Source organism: Bombus impatiens, unplaced genomic scaffold, assembly GCF_000188095.3.
Source record: "Bombus impatiens unplaced genomic scaffold, BIMP_2.2 scf_0019, whole genome shotgun sequence".
Classification (NCBI taxonomy): Eukaryota; Metazoa; Arthropoda; class Insecta; order Hymenoptera; family Apidae; genus Bombus; species Bombus impatiens.
Genome location: NT_176438.1, coordinates 540,214 through 554,464, shown reverse-complemented (window position 1 = coordinate 554,464; position 14,251 = coordinate 540,214). Strand labels below are relative to the sequence as shown.

Genomic DNA, 14,251 nt, shown 5'->3' with positions numbered 1-14,251 from the left:
CGAAGTCGTGAAGTTTTTGATATGCCGTATGTCGAAAAGAGAAAGATGCTTCTCGGAGAGGGAATCATATCGCCTCGTTATATCGTGGCAGCGATTCCAAACGAAACACATCTCTGTTCATATTTTCGACTCCTGTTTCTTTCTGTCATAGGCTAATGTCAGATTTCACACCTTATGTGAAACCTTATTTCTAAACCTTACTAGAGAAATGCTCTTTAAAATTGAGGAAAACCTCATCAAAATATGTCCTATAGTTCTTGAGATTAGCTCGAACTCGGAACATACAGACGCTTGTCTTGATTTTATACTATGTCTAGATTGAATACAAACGAATATTTATTATATTCTCTCTCATGCAACGTTTGTGTAGTGTACATGAAGAGAGAAGCACTTCAGTTTGCACCCAAAACACGGTTTTAAGTAATTGCTTCTTAACTTGCTGCGCTGCATGTTTCTTTTTATAGCGTAGAATTTCAAGGAAACCGACGCTGTATAATTGGTCGCTTTGTACTTTATATCTGTCCACTTTAATAGTTTTTTCTGCGCGATGAGATGCGCTATAGGGGACAGTGTGTCCTCGCGTAGCAATGCCGTTGTGTTATGGTTTCCCCCTTGCTCTTTGAGATCTCAAGCACAGTGAACCGTAGCTCCTGGTTTTGTCCACTAAATCGTGCACTACCGGCGCTTAAGCTCTGAAAGCCCCTCTTTTGACGCTAGAGGGATTCTACTTGTTACTGGGAATCCTTCTGTATCCCCTTGGGGATATGTATTGCGCTCTGTTGAGATGAGGGAAATTGAGGAAACAAAATCCGGTAATAAAAACAGACTTTTCAAGTGTGTTATCTATTATCCTATCTTTTCTACTTTATGACTGCAAATTTATTATTTAATTGCAGATAAAAATAATTTCATAAAAGGATACGTATGTAAGGATAGTAACCCTAAGAATTGGTCATAAAATGATCTTAATACGGTATTTATTCTATCTTAATTTTCTTCTAACTTTTATCCAACCTCGGTAATTCTGCTACTCTGTATCAAACATTTATCAAACAAGCTAAGATTCCAATTTCCTCATTTTCAGAACTACGATTCCCTTTAGATCTTGCAGTTAAGATCACAGGACGATCATTCGCCCGCACCTTCGCAGGATACGCTTCCAAAGCTGTATTTTATACCAGGATGGAAACGCGATATTTGGAAACGCGACGTAATGTGATGTTTATCGACAGCGTGGTCGCGCGCGTATTCCCCATTAACATTCCGTATGAAATCCGTAGGTAGATAAGTGGAATGCCCTGTACAGAGACGCGTTTGCATACACGCCGGTGTATATCTAGATGCTACATGCATCTGCGGCCGTCCGTTGAACGTGCATGCACGCGAGTTTAACGAGTGCAGCAAAGGCTGGCGCCAAACGGCGATCCTAACATCGGCCAACCGATTCGCGATCTCTGCCTTCTACGATAATCCTCTGCGATGGCATACTGTTGTCCGCTGTGGAAACGTGATCGAGCATGATCGAGCCTCGTGCTTACAGCCTATCCTAATAGATATCATAATGAACGTACAAAGTCGGGCAAATACTGGCATTGCATAGGTCTGGAGAATGGGAATATTGTGATAGGTATATTACTACAGAATTATACATCATATCTTTTATAGAAAATATTTTTGATAGCTGTAAGTGTTAATTATTAATGTGGAAAGTATTTTTAAGGTCTAAAGGAAATTTCTATCGTTGGTACTGAAAATGATTTACATATATCTGAAATTTTGAGGAAAACTGGCTATTATTAAATACAGAAGTGACAGTAGAGAGAAGGAAACGGTACGTGTAAGGGGCCACGAGACTATTTTTCACTCATGAATGAAGCGATGCGAACGTAAAAGTACTTTATCCATCATATTCGTTATCAAGGACATGACAATGCACAGAGTATTTTTACCACAGAATTTCCAGCTCTGAGAGTATCCTACAATCCCTAGGTAAAAATTCATTTTAATTTCCTGAAAAACTAAATTCTATTAAAGTCCATAACATAAAATTCTTCTAAAATTCAATTCAAAGTGTTCCAGCACGTATCACGAGTATTTATATATTATAATTGTTACACACAGAACAAATGTGACTCCTTGAATAGCGCTGACTGAATAATTTTGATAAGCCTATATATGCATAGATAGGGCAAACAACGCTTTGTAAGAATGCGTTCTAATCGTAAATGCGTTCAGCAACCGGTGACCCAGAATGTTAATACTTTCTCCTTCCTTAAGTATTCTTTTGTTCTTCGTTCAAATGCACCTGTATTGTTCCCGCAACACACAACTGTTCCGTGACAAAGCGATAACGGGTCACGAAGGTAATAACCCCGCTTTTTTTCCCTTTACTTTCTGCCCTCAAATTCGTTCGATGAATAGAACCAGGCATCTATGAAATATTTTTATGACAGGTTCCAATACAATGTTCAGAGGAGAATACTACCTACATAAGTAAACACGTACGAACAGTCGCTGGTGGACCATCGAATTGAACTCCGAAAATAAAACGATACGTGGCTAAGTAGGCTGGAAGAGAAAATTTGTTTCTCCTACTATTTTTTTTTAAAGCTATTCGAAACGTAACATGTTCAAAATGGAAATATAATAGTGATCAATCAGCTACGTCAGAATTAAAATGATTGATGCGATGGATATTTAAAGTCGTGTGTGGCAAATAATGCTTTTTTTGGAATATGTTCATCGATAGAGAATTTTGATATTATATAATTTTATGTATATTAGTGTTATTAATAGATAGTATAATTCAATAATGCTACAATATTATCAGTAATAGTATAAGATACTTAAAGCTTTTTGGAATCTTGGCAAGTGTAGAATTTTATGTCTATGATAGGCTTTCAGTCTTTAAAGTTTGGTAAACTTCAACATTTATCAAAATTTGAAAATTTCAAATATAAATATAGGTATAATGAATGTAAATATAGTTCAAGTATAGATAGATACAATATTCATGAAGTCTAACTTCAATAATGTTTGAAATGAAAAGATTATGTCCATCTAAAAATAATTAAGTTACACAGATTAAGGAACCTGTTACGATTATTATAAAAAAAATTAATTATTAAATAGCTGATAACACAGATAACAAAATAATCTGTTTAGAATTCCAATAAGACAAAATGGTTTTCCAAATAAGATCTTTAATTAGAGATAAAGTACTCGCGTGTAATACAAAGCTCGTTCTAAGCTAAATAGCGAAACGTAATTAGAAAAAAATTATGCTTGTGGTAATGGTACATTAGAATTGCTATTTCATTACAACAAGGAACCTTGAGCCGTGATGGTTAAGTATTGAAACTAGAACGATTGTTTCTTTTTTTTCTTTGGTAAGACTAACTCCAATAATTCCTTGATTTACTGCATCTTATAATCTTGTTAGTTAATTAGCATTTTCTTATTTACAGCATGTATAGAGAAACAAATTACGTAAACTTACGTAAAGATAACAGGATATGAAGTGTAACAGGATTATCTTATCGAATGAAAATATAAATTTGTTCAGCGAAGAAATGATAAAGCTATAATCATGAAAGCGTATGAAGACGGGAAAGAGATACAATAAAACGCGATTTTCTGAGATGATGTTGGGAAAAAAGCACGCAAGATCGTGCGACCACAATATTACCACACTGTGGAGATTACATTCGAGCAGGGAGACACCAGATTTTCATCGATGTCGTTGCGAAATCTCTAATCGAAGGAAGTCATCATAGACTTGAACCGTGCCGGAAGCCTTGGAACTCGAAAGTCTATGAAATTTCATCAATATAATTTTTTACATATTAACAAAATTTAGTTTTTTACGAAACTCTTCTAACTTTCTTCATATAAGTTTTAATATTCCTTTTACATGACGTTCTTTATGTATTTATAAATATGCATCATACAATTTTTATATGTTTTTAAGTCTTTTTGATAGATATTTTAATTCATCTTAAAACTTGTTTGTTATATCCTTTGGTATAGATATTCCTAACTTCATAAATTCCATTTATTGGGTTAGCAACTAAGTGATTACGGATTTTATCATTAGGAGGTATTGACGGTTTGTCAATACTATGATATATTTTTTCTGAAATTTGGAATTCTGAAATCTTGTATATATTTTTAGAAATTCACCTAAACGCTAGAATTCCTAATTATTTATTTAAGAACTCATTCGAAAATTAAAAAAAATTGTTTAAATGCCAATGTCTACAAAATTTCTCTTTGTAAAATTTTCTATCATCAATATACACCATTAAAAAGAAATTTCCGCTCTGTAAGTATTATACTTCTACATACATACATAACGTTATCAATTTAAGCTCTTAGAAATACTACAAAATACGGTCGCACGAAGTGTCCACCTAGTACCAGTAACCTTGGATTAAATCTATTTTAGGTGGACAACGAAAACTCCTGTGTGCAACTTGAACCTTATCGTCACATAGCCAATCACCTCCTCCTCGTGATATCTTAATTCCACGGAATTGAGATTCGAGTCAAATGCAACAAAGATGACCATCTCAGATTAAAATTTATGCGCGTCTGACTTCCCGCGGACCAGCAGAAGAAAATTCATTGACCTTATTACTGGAATGGTGGTCATTTGCATGCAAGTAAAGGCATGAATAAAATTACTGATATTTGTCATATATTATATGCTAATCATTCATTGGATTATTTATAACAATTATTAACAACGCGTTCAGTATCGCGTGTTTCTCATGTAATTCAAACTTTTTATTCAAGCTTTTGTTTTCAATGCGTATAACGTAAGTGGTGATGTGAATTACATACGCATATATGCATAGTAAACGCGATATACTAAACACGACATGCATAATAAAGCAAACTCAGCCTGTAAACATCAAAACTACATGTCAACAACTAAGCCATAGATCATATACTAGAAAAATTGAAATCAAAGGTACATGAAAAAATGTACAGCGCAAGGGGGAAATATGCAATTTGCTTTATGCAAATATTTTTCAAAAAATTGCTCAGACCTCCAAAAATGCACTGTTGTGAATATATAAGTTAAACAAAAATTATGAATCCGTTATTTCTCATTGTCATAGTTCTAATGTCAATATTTTAATTGTATATTCTTGCATCTTAATCTTCTTTTTCGAAATGCATAAAAATCTGAAATTTACAGAACTCTATTTATAGCTTACACGCGAATTACCGGAATGGTATCTAGCAATTTATAAAATCATTTGAATAATCATACGCGTTAGCGTATAATTTGTAATCTTGACTGAGGTTTCGAGTCCTTACTTTCTTAGTTTCTATCGATTCGCTCAGATACCCGGGAACATGTAACTGTTGACGATTAATTTGTTTTACAACAGTATGTCGTGAAAGCCAGTAAAACAACTTACTTGAATCCCCCAGAAGTCAGCATCGTTGGAACAATTTCGCGAATTGTCTTGTCGGAAGTGGAGCAGCACGTTTAACGATTAATTTTCATCAAAACGTTACGTGGATCTTAATGGCGACCGTTTATGGTCATTATATCAAAACGATCTAACCATGATTGATACCAGCACCAACGATGGCAGCTGTATCTGATTTGGACGTTCTTCTAATAAGACCCGACAAAATCATCCTCTTGGACCCGGATAAACAGGCCACGTTGGATATTCTCGCATTAATATCAATTTCTTCGATGCCACGATATTCAGAGAAGATAGCCAAAGTCGTCTTATTGATTCTTGTTCCTCCAGCGTTGACATTTCTTGCTGGAGATCAATCCGATTACGCCAATAGTTGGAACAGCTTCTTCTTCACGAGATGTCCTTATGAATCGGCTCTTATAGTTGGTAGATAGTTTGACGTCTGTAAATGAACGGATAATGAATGAAGAAAGCTTGTTAAAAAAGATTTAACAAGATGGAACAAATTTTTTATTATAGTTTTGCACAACAATTAATGAAGTATTTAATAGGTATAAATAGCTTGTTTGAAAGGTAATGGTATTGTCAGTACAGTGTATATTTCTTGCAAGTTATCTCTATCACTTTCTTTAATTAAATAAATTTTCTGCATACCAGGTTGGTAACGCTAATTTTCTGCATACCAGTTGAGCTCTTGGGAAGTAGAAGTAGAACCCAAGGAAGATAGTAGGAAGGAAGACAGAAAAAGAAAACAGAAAGGAATTAGGTCATTCCTGTTCCAATCCTGAAATCAGCAAGTATAAAGGTACACTTTACAATTTGTGCTTCTCACTTACTCTGCCTTCTCCAGTCTTCTTTTTTCTTGAGGTTTATTTCATTCTATTATTAATTAGTCACTCTATTTATAATTTAAATTAAATTACTTCTTCTTTATGTTTTGTCTTTGAACCTTTATCTTTGAGTGTAATTCGTTCATTGCATATAACTATTTACTTCTTCATATATGTTTTTTAGATTGAAAAATGGTTATGAAGAGTAACGTGAACGATATTCCTTCAGCGAAACAGAATCCACTATTTTCATTTCTAAAAACTATTACCACTCGATTGTTTATCGATAAAAAAAATCGCTGACGCCCTTGGGTTGATTTGGATGTTTCGCACGATGCTCACGTATTTCATATTTTCCTGCCTATTTTTTGCAAACGTGACGATTTTAATTAACGCTGAGACACTAATGAAGCTTAAATCACCCGTCAACTAATTGCCGATATTTATTATCTTCGGTAATAATACGTACAATTATCTGCAACATGTAGCTTTGAGTATACAGATTGTTAATAAATTTTAATTTCTCATAAAAGAAAACGAACACATTTTATAAAAAATTGTTTAAGTAATATTTATTGGAAATATTTAATTAAATGATAGTCAAAAATGCTATGATTCAAAAACGTCGCTGAGCAACAATCATATAGAATGTCGATAATGAAAAAATATCTGTCGATCCTGATACTGTTGCAGATGGTACATTGATGCTTAATTGATTATGCGAATCTATTTCACTTCTTCATCTTCTTTCATTTGACAGCAGGCAGGAAGCCAGAGATTCAAACCTTTCTCTCGAGCCTGCGACGAGTGGTCGATTTCACTGGTTTCCCTTCTGTCTCACGCGTTTGTTCATGTTCTTTGCGTTATGAAGCATCAGTGATCTACCACGATGACCAGAAATAAAATTATCGATAAGAAAACAAAGATGTCTTTCACCGTACTGTTTAAACAAGATGGATATAATAAAACAAAATATCCTCTTATGTTCAAAATCGTTGTATGACCTTCGTTTTATTGATATTATATTTTGTTTTCACGATATTATATTTTATATCTCATTTTTTATATGTCCAATGGTACCGTATTTATAATTGTCATAAGATAATCGTTATTAATATTATGAAATAAAATTTTATGCAAGCATTATCTTTCATCTAATAGTAAGATTTTCAAAGATATATCTCTTTTTCTAATATGTTAGCCTTTTTTATTAAAAAATATTACTATAAAATATACTTATGTATAATTACTTTTAATTACTATCTTATAATTCTCTCATACATAAACTTACAATTACAGAAATATTTTTCCTAAATTATATTTCCAGCTTTTATCTCATAACACGTAACTACACAGTATCAAATAAGATACTTTACAAAAATATTTACTCAAACAATCGTATATTTGCAAAGAAATATTCAAGTGCACAGAGTTAATATTCTGTCCTCTACTAGAACATCCTCTCTTTTGTGATTTGACTGTGTCTACCATAAAATTTCTAGTCACAGCTGACGATGCAACAATAACCAACGCTGATCTACGTGTACTGCACCAGTGATACCGTTTGATCAGCAGAATTATCTTTTTTCTTCCTTTTCCTTCGTTCCACGACGATGACCGTGGACTGGTCGGTCGCTTCGAAACCTACGCTATGCTCGATACTTTATTTGATTTCCAAGAATTTTTGTGGACACGAACTTTCACAACGGGAAGCCTGCAAGGAGGATGGATTTATTCATTTACACCCATTCGATGGGGGAATCACGGACGAACCGGCTGTACTACCACAGCGCAACATGTCAAAACGATTTTTCATCGTCTAGGTCCGGTGCAGACGACCGTTATGCAGACATCATTGCGATCTCATAGTGGTGACGTCGTACGATTTCGTTTGTTTATATTTTTAACCACTTAATTTACATACATTGCTATATATATAATATATATAATATATATACGAGATTTTAGAAACTTAGCTATTCAGTTTTGTAGCATTGCTTCAAAAACTCTCAATTTGATTGAAATTAAAAGTAGAGGTCGAAGTAGAAAGTAAACTCTACCTTCGTTGAATCAGAATTATGATTCATATTCATACATGAATGTATGATACCGATATAAAAAACGTACCGTACTGACCATATAAAGCAAGGAAATATTTACTCATTAATTTAATTTTTTTTAAATTGGTATAAGGACTTTATCCATCCATATGCTCGTCATTATAAGTACTTACAATTAATACAACCATCCTATTCTATTCTGTCCAATTCTACTGCAAACTGTCTATGTATTTATGACATCTAAACTGATCAGTTGGAGCAATAAAAATGAAGAATATAAGAACAGCCAACAAGCGGCGTTGACATCGGTTCAATTTCCACTGTTAAACTAATCCTTCGTTTGTTGAGACTCTACAACAAAAATGACAAATCGTCTTCATTGAATATAAGGAAAAAAATATTCTCAAGTAGAAAAACTAGTTAGTTTATTAATTACATAACTTCTCACTACAAAGGAATCTTTACTTATGTAATTGAGACTTAACTACTACAAATTAATTCTACTCGAATCTATGTTAATTCTCGTAGATGTATTTATACATGATGTAATGTATAGTGGAGAATAACATACTGATGCATTAAATACAAGAAATCTCTGAGTGAACAAGCCATTATTACCTTCAAGATATTGACAATACTGATAACAAGCTTATGACTCATTTTTTCTATAACTCCAACTAACAACTGTTTATGAGAATTGTTCTAGTGTCTAATTCAAAATATCGCTGTAATAAATGAATATATTCAAATTCGGTTTTGCGGCATAAAACAAGACTCGTGATATTCTTCGGGGATTACATATTCTCGGTGCTCCATACAGTGTCTGGATCTCTTCTATGAGATTCTATTAATAACGCCGGTTTTGCGGATTAAATAGCGATCATAGATACAGAGGAAAAGTGAATATGTATTCTTGCGCGTATCAACGAAGCATTCATTGACCCTGTTTGAAACATCGAGCCAGACCTAATTTCTGCTCCTCGGATAATTAAGTGAAGATGAAATTTAATTTGTCCGTCTCATTTGATCTGTTGACTAATTCATCATTTTGTTGGCATAGGGTACTGATATTTAATGCAGTAGTCATTTTCTACCATTCCTAGAAATTCTAACGTTACATAACTCAAAAGCTTCGTAATTCCTTCTTTGTTGGGTAGGTTCTGTGGACAATCGAGTTGATAGTATGGTTGTCCCATTAACGTGACTTTGGGAAGATATCTTATCTTGCATGTTATCTTTTAAGTGACATTATTTTCTTCCTGCATTTTTTCCCTGCATTGTATTATTCTTAGTATTATCTTCTATACAGATTCTTTACATCTATGTATTATGTTCTATATATATTTATAAGGAAATTTATATGTAACACCTCGCAAATAATTATAGTTATATATGTGATATATATAGTTAAAGTATAGTTTCTCTTCTTTTTCTTTTTTTTTTAGAAGAAAAGTTTTTCTTTCAATTCTTCTGCATTATTTAATTATTAATTTTACCTCGTGTGTGCTTTCTCCTTTTTGGATAAAGTTTATATATTTGTCTCTGTAAATTATTGCAGTGTTATATACATTTACAAAATTGTCACTTTTTCTCTTTAGAAGAAGAATTTTGTATATATATATATATATGTACTCACGTACTTTGTCCAACGCCGACCTTCATCTGACATCCGAGACCTCTTTTTGTCCTCACGGCGTATATGGAATCCACATGGAGATGTTGTGTATACACTCCTTAAAAGGGCCTTTTTCCATAAAAGACGACGATGCAATCCGGTCTTAAAATAATTACATCCTTTGATAGTTTTTGTACTTTGCTGATGCATTAACAAGCTGAATTAAATACTGCAGGAAAGAATATTTCTGCAATAGCAATGATTCTAATTCCATTATAAAGTCATATACTCACGATAAAATATAAACTTTAAGAATAATTCAAAGTAGACAAATATACATTAAAATTCTACGTATTCTTAAATAATTTCTCAATAAAAATGACCAAATACGCATTTATACAGACACTTCATCTATCTATTTTCGAATAATTTCTTAATAAAAACTACTTTAAAATATCAAACAATAACAAATAGTAAAAATTATAAAGTACATGAAACAAGAATACCAATCACACATACATGTATTAAATTAACTTAGTCCTTAAAAAGTTCATTCATTAATTTAATAGTGGATTTTTTCACCTTAACAATCCAAACAAAAAATACGCAAATTTTGCGTCATTACATGATTCGTCTTATTCTCGGCATTCGCTTTGCAAGCATAACTGTATCCAGCGCGACAAGGAGAGAAGATTCGTCGACGAACGAGTCATTGGTTTACTCGAGCGAAACGTATGCATAATCTCGAAAGAGTCGTGCAAACGATGATTCGTCACACAATAGTGTTGCAACGAGAAATTGAACGAATTCTTTCGGCGAAGCGAGCTGGCGTGAAAGGTAAAATACAAATCGATTTCCCGTTTATATGGTGCAAACACGTTCTTGCGTAACGTGCACGACAATAGTCCCAATGCAAATAGCAATCGCAGTGATTTTGATAAATCATGTTGATTCGACCGAAACCAGCGCTCTTTTGCTTGTTTAATGTTTAATCGATCCATATTTTCGTAATTAATCGTAGATTGTGTTTGATCACATGGCCTTAATAACATACGATTGTGTTTCCTTCACTAATAATCTCAAGCAGTATAATTTGTGGAAATATTCTTGGGCATGATCGCATCTGTGTTTCTGTCTGATCAGACTGTTTTATAAAGATCCGAAAGTAGCTGCGAAAGTAGGACAATTCTGTAAGAATAATAATCATTGTATTATAAATTCTCAATTTTTTGTATGAGAATTAGTGTAAGACTTACAATAAAAAAATGTTCAAATTCGACTTTTTCAAAAATGAAGCCTGCAACGCAATTTCGTCAATCTTGAGTTTTGTCTTATTTTGAGCCACAGAATCTCCCGATGACCCCATTTTTATTGTAAATTAGGGAACACCTGATATATGACTTCTATTAATTTTGCAATAAAATAGAATTGATATTATAACAGAAGTTAATTTTCTACTAATATATTATAATAACACACCTAATTAAATCTGATTAATTTACTTTGATGTATAAATTACAGAATAACATAACATAATTTAAGGAAATATATGTCCTAGAGGAACTATATCAGAAAAAAAGCAAAAGGTTAAAATCTCTTTTTAATAATGACGTTCGTTCGAGCAGGGCAACAGATTTACTTACCCTCGTACGAAAGGAAATAAACACATTAAAAAAGCTAAAAAGTTTCCGTCTCGGTATTAAAAGCCTGTTTTTAGGCGGCAGAACGGATTCATCCGTCACGGCTGTGAGACTTCCGTTCTTTGTTTGCAGTCTCTATTTCAGCATCTTCAAGCAGTCACAAAGAACGACTTTAGTTATCGAACACAGCGGGCCAAGCATTCATCACGAAATTACATTTGCTTTTTCTCCTTCGATAACGAGTATCACGCTGCGCAGAATAAAACAAAAACGCCATCTGGTTAACTCTTTCGTAGACGGTGAGAATTATTTTTCCCACTAATTAAAATGTATGAGTAATATGAAAATGCATAATCCATTTTTCTGGTGAACGTAGAAAATAAAAGATTTGATTAAAATTGAAATTAAATTGAAGTTTGACACAAATGTTACTTTACTGCATCACTCCCATTTACGTTTAATGAACATATAGAGAAGAACTTATTATACCTAGTAGGAAAATATTTATTAGTAAATTCAATAATTACTAAATAAATAATTATGTACTAACTAAAATTACTAACTAAATTACGTTGAAAATTTTAATATAAATTTGTCCCTATTTATATGTTCGCTACTGTATACATATTTGTATTTAAAATTCTATTTTTTCATAAGAATTTAAATAATACTGACGAAAGGGTTAATACAAGAGTTAACAAATGAATAAATCTGGTTATAAGTAAATAAATGTAGTACTTCAGATGCACGTTTCTCGTCACTAAGGGGCTCTACCATCATTATAATAAATCAAAGTTTACATTCTATTGTGAGACACTCGATCGATTTCTAACAGTACAAGTTAATCCGTGATAGTGACAACAATGATACATCAATTCAAAGGTGGGATGATGTTAGTGTAGTCGTTGTAATTCACGTGTGGAACAATACGAATTCGGAAACGTTAAATTTAGGCTTCCTGTAGACACAGCAAATCGAACAAGGTTAATGGTTCACTTCCTCTGTCGATCATGTAATTATAATGGTAATCATAGTGAATTAGGACGTTCGGCAATGTAGATTGCTATTGCTGGATCATCCAGTATCGGAGAAACAAGAAAAGATTCTTTGGTGGGTCATTGAAGAATGAGGTTAATTCGTCGATTTCTTCGCGGTCTTGTATATATATCATACATAAGTATGTGCCTGTGAACCCTATTATTAAGATGATCGTTTGTCTAAGTTGCTAAGGACTTTATTTAAATCTAATATCTATCTTTCCCTCTTGAAAGCTGAATAAATCTTACATGCTCAGTCACGTAAGTAGCAATACACATCTGTATGTTAACTGGACAATCTAGAAATAGAGAAGATAAGTGTAAGATTAGAAACATCAAGATTAAAAAATACGTCTTTAATACATGTTTGAGAAAAGACTGGAATTTTCAGTAAATTCCAAATAAAATACCATGGTTAAGGATTACAACTATTTTCACCAATATTTAAAATGCATTAATATTAATAATATATGTAAATGAGTATAACAAATAGTGAAATAAAATAAACTGAAATTAATAATCATTCATAGTAATCTATAAGGTAATTGAAATATCTACACATTAAAAGTCGTATCCTGTGTAATGATAATATGTAAAACAGTATATCAAATAATGAAATAAACTTAATCAGAATTAATAATCATTAGATAAACGAACTTATAAAAAGTAATTTGAATGTTTACACACATCTTTTTACTAATAAAAAGAGACAAAAATCGCATCCAATGTAACAATGACAACTGAATATTTTACGCGCGATTGAGTCAGCAAATGATATTCTCGGTAACGTTGCTCGACTATCCTGGAGCACATTACATAAATATATCATTTAACAATGTGCATAAATTCATACCGGCAGAGGCAAATGAAACAGAAATTTCTTCTTTACCGTGAAACGCACCCCATAAACCATCATTAACGGTTCAATAAATGCCTCGATAAATGGCGAAGGTTGAAGCCAGACTCTGTTGCATTCCTCTTTGAATACGCTCATAAATATCCAGTTCATTCTCTGCGTGGCTTGAAATTATGCGCATAAGCGTCACTTAGATATTTTTAAAACATAGATCGAGATATTCGCAATAAAAATTTAATTTGAACAAATTCCAATAGAGTTTAAAACAAAAGTTTCTGGCAAAAGCAACAACACAGTTTAAACGAAAGAATGAGTAAGTTCTTTCAAATGGATTGAATGTTAATGTATTTTGAAATTTGTTTCTGCATTATAGTAGGTACTTCAGACATATCTGGCCTATACGTATGGCCTGTATGTATTTTACCTATTGCAAAAGTATGTCGATATCATAAATTTCTTAATAGTTATAACAAATCTCACTTGTTTCTATTAGTAGCTAATTATAAAAGAAAATAAATTACAAATATGCTATAATAAAGTTACAATATTTATACTTGTAAACCTATCAATTATTGGTAAAGGTTTAAAAATGTATTTCGAAATTTTTTGCCTGATGCCTTTGTGACCTTTACAAGCGACTCATATAACACCGCAATGCCACACCATAAAATCGTGATCGTGATTGACATCGAATCGTCGCATCATCGTTATGTAAAACTAAGTACTTTAGATCGTACACACCTCTTGCAGGACAAGCCAATAGCGC

The 14,251-nt window shown here is 32.8% G+C and overlaps 1 long non-coding RNA gene across 2 annotated transcripts; it reads left to right on the top strand.

Annotated features, from left to right (window-relative positions):
* The first annotated feature begins 901 nt into the window (after positions 1-901).
* Positions 902-7,468, top strand: LOC112212437. Of its 2 annotated transcripts, XR_004461314.1 has the most exons (8): positions 902-1,210; positions 1,281-1,989; positions 2,072-2,363; positions 2,454-3,389; positions 3,468-3,810; positions 4,448-6,020; positions 6,105-6,252; positions 6,462-7,468. It is a non-coding gene; the product is annotated as an uncharacterized LOC112212437 (long non-coding RNA). The 2 variants fall into 2 exon arrangements; XR_002946267.2 differs by having other exon boundaries at positions 2,454-3,810.
* Positions 7,469-14,251: the final 6,783 nt, after the last annotated feature.